The sequence below is a fragment of the Rhinopithecus bieti genome, unplaced genomic scaffold (genome assembly GCF_001698545.2).
Source record: "Rhinopithecus bieti isolate Rb0 unplaced genomic scaffold, ASM169854v2 repeat_9441, whole genome shotgun sequence".
In the NCBI taxonomy this organism is placed as follows: domain Eukaryota; kingdom Metazoa; phylum Chordata; class Mammalia; order Primates; family Cercopithecidae; genus Rhinopithecus; species Rhinopithecus bieti.
Window position 1 is genome coordinate 1 of NW_016833546.1, and position 3,231 is coordinate 3,231.

The window sequence follows — 3,231 nt, forward strand, 5'->3', positions numbered from 1 at the left end:
CCATGCGAGAGGTCAGCTGGGCATCACCCAGCATCACAGGCCGGATAGGGTGACTGGCTCCCGAGACAGTGAATCCAGCAGCTTCCATCTTACTACAGAACCACTGGGTCTTGGAGGCTATAGAGTGGATGATGGTGTTGCTCTCCAGGAGCAGATTTAGGGCCTTGGAAGGGCAGCCAACAACAGCAGGTGGCAGACTGTTAGAGAAGAGGTAGGGCCGGGCGGCAGCAGGGACACCAGGGGCCCATGCCCTGTCGTGTAGCCCCCTGTTGCTCCACCTAGGGCCTTCCCCAGGGAGGAGTTGATGATGGTGACCTGGCCCATCACGTCCAACAGCTCATCTGTGCCCCCTCTTGTGGGACCCAGGAAGCCAGTGGCATGGCCTTCATCCACAAAGACTAGGGAGCCATGTCTAAAGGCGAGGCGGCAGATCTCTTGTGGAGGTATGCTGTCGCCATCCATGAAAAAGGCCCCATCGGTGGCCACCAGGCGGAGCCGATGCTTCTGGGCCTCCTGCAGCTTCTAGGTCGGCCACGTGTAGGTGGCGATAGCGGTTACCAGTGGGCCTTGCACAGGCAGATGCCGTGGATGATGGCGGCATAGTTCAGCTCGTCCGACAGCACTGCGTCCTCAGGGGTCAGCAGGGCCTCAGAGGCCGGCATTGGCGTCACAACAACTGGAATAGAGGATGGCATCCTCCCGCTGGTGGAAGCGGGCTATTTTTGCTTCTAGATTCTCGTGGATGCTTTGGGTTCCACGGATGAAGCAGACACAGATAAGGCCAGCTCCAAAGAGCCTTCAGACCTGCCTGAATCACTTCGGGGTGGCTGCTCAGGCCCAGGTAGTTGTTGGCACAGAAGTTGAGGATTCCTCCGGAGACGCCGTCCACGCGGATTGCGGCCCCTAACAGGACGTGATGACCCGCTCACTCTTCCGGGTGCCAGCTCCGCGGATCCCTTCCAGCTCCCCCTCCAGAATGCCACACAGCTGGGCCAGTGCTGACTGCGCGCCGCCCCGCAGGGCACCCCGGAGAGTGTCGCGCGCCAGGCGTTCCCAGCCCACATTGCTCCTACCTCGCCAAAGCGCGCCTGCCTGCCTGAAAGCCGCGCACTGCCCACATTGTTTATCCATTCATCTACTGATGAACACTTGGGTTGTTTCCACCTTTTGGCTAGTATGAATGTTACTATGAACACTCATGTCCAAGTTATTGTGTGGACATATGTTTTCAATTCTTCTGGGCATATACCCAGGAATGGAATTGCCAGGTCAAATGGCAATCGTACAATTCCTTGAGGAACTTCTAGACTGTTTTCAGCTCCACCATTGTACATTCCCACCAGCAGTGTATAAAGGTTCTAACTTCTCCACATCTTTAGAAGACACAATTTTTATTACTATTATAGCCACCTAATGGGTGTAAAGTGTTTTGGTTTGCATTTCTCTGCTAATGATATTGAGTATCTTTGCATGTGCATACTGGCCATTTGTATACCTTCTTTGGAGAAATGTCTATTCAGATCCTTTGATCAATTTTAAAATTGGGTTGTCTTTTCAATATTGAGTTTTAAGATTTCTCCATAGTTCCTTATCTATGATTTGCCAACATTTTCTCTCATTCTATGGGTTAGTAGTCTATTGGTTAGTATTCTATGGGTTGGTGCAATTATTTTTGTACCAACCTATCTTTTTGAGGGTCTCTTTTAATTGGTGAGTGAAATCCACTTATGCTATTTACACTGTTCTCCACATGGTCAAATGCACTGGGTAACCTGCAAGTTGATTTTTCTCCCTGGACAGCTCCCTCCTGATATCCTCTGTCCTGCTCCAACCTGGACTGAATACTCTAGTGCTGCAAAGCTGTTATCTTGCCACAATGCTGGGTTGGTTCCCTGATTTTTGCTATCTCTGCTCTTCCTTGATTTACTTCCTTAATCTCTGTGGAGTATATCCTTCAGCAGCCTTTGAAAAAAATGCCATGGAGAGGAAAATTTGAGATTTTGTATGCCTGCAATGTTTTGAACTTCATGTGTGAAGACAGCCTGATTGGTCATAGAATTACTATTTCCTGGGTTTAGTCAATGAGAGTTTGGTTACAAATGGATACTTTGTTAGCTATATCAATTTGGTTCCTGAGGTTCAGAGAACTAGGAAATATTTATTTGACAAGGGATATCTCAAAAAATTTATCATCTATTTACTGCATGAGTTTGGAGAGCCAGAAATTCAGACAGGTAGGAATCTGTCCTCAGAACTCTGAAGGCATTGATCCACCATCTTTTGTCATCCAGATTTGCTAATGAGAAGTCTAACACAAATGTAAATCCGTTCCTAAGTGATTTTTTTTTCTGGACACTTGCAGGATTTTCTATTTACTCTGGGGGTTCTGAAACTTCACAGTGCTATGCCTTGATGTGGATCTTTTTCATTCATTACACTTGACACTCTGCTGTGCCTTTCAATCTAAAGATTGAAGTTCTGGAATAGCCACTGTATTAGTCCATTTTCACACTCTATAAAGAACTGCCCAAGACTGGGTAATTTATAAAGGAAAGAGGTTTAATTGACTAAGAGTTCAGCATGGCCGGGGAGGCCTCAGGAAACTTACAATCATGGAGGAAGGCAAAGGGGAAGCAAAGCACCTTCTTCACAAGGCTTCAGGACAAACAGTGAGGAGTTAAGGGGGCAGAGCCCTTTATAAAACCATCAGATCTTGTGAGAACTCACCCACTATCACAAGAACAGCATAGGGGAAACCAACGCCAGGATCCAATCACCTCCCACCAAGTGTCTCCCTAGACACGTGGGGATTATGGGGATTACAATGCGAGATGAGATTTGGGTGAGGATGGCTGGGGGCAGTGGCTCACGCCTGTAATCCCAGCACTTTGGGAGACTGAGGCGGGTGGATCACAAGGTCAAGAGATCAAGGCCAGCCTGGCCAACATGGTGAAACCCCATCTCTACTCAAAATAAAAAATTAGCTGGGTGTGGTGGCACACGCCTGTAGTCCCAGCTACTCGGGAGGCTGAGGCAGAAGAAGCACCTGAATGCGGGAGGCAGAGGTTGCAGTGAGCCGAGACTGTGCCACTGCAGTCCAGCCTGGCGACAGAGAGGCTCCATCTCAAAACAAAAACAAATTTAGGTGAGGATACAGACAAACCATACCAGTCATTTATGTTATTTCTAATAACCCACTGCCTCCATTTCTATTTTAACTTTGTTCACTTT

The 3,231-nt window shown here is 48.3% G+C and overlaps 1 pseudogene; it reads right to left on the minus strand.

Annotated features, from left to right (window-relative positions):
* Positions 1-6: 6 nt before the first annotated feature.
* On the minus strand, positions 7-1,131 carry LOC108524626 (2-amino-3-ketobutyrate coenzyme A ligase, mitochondrial pseudogene; annotated as a pseudogene).
* Between the last annotated feature and the right edge of the window lie 2,100 nt (positions 1,132-3,231).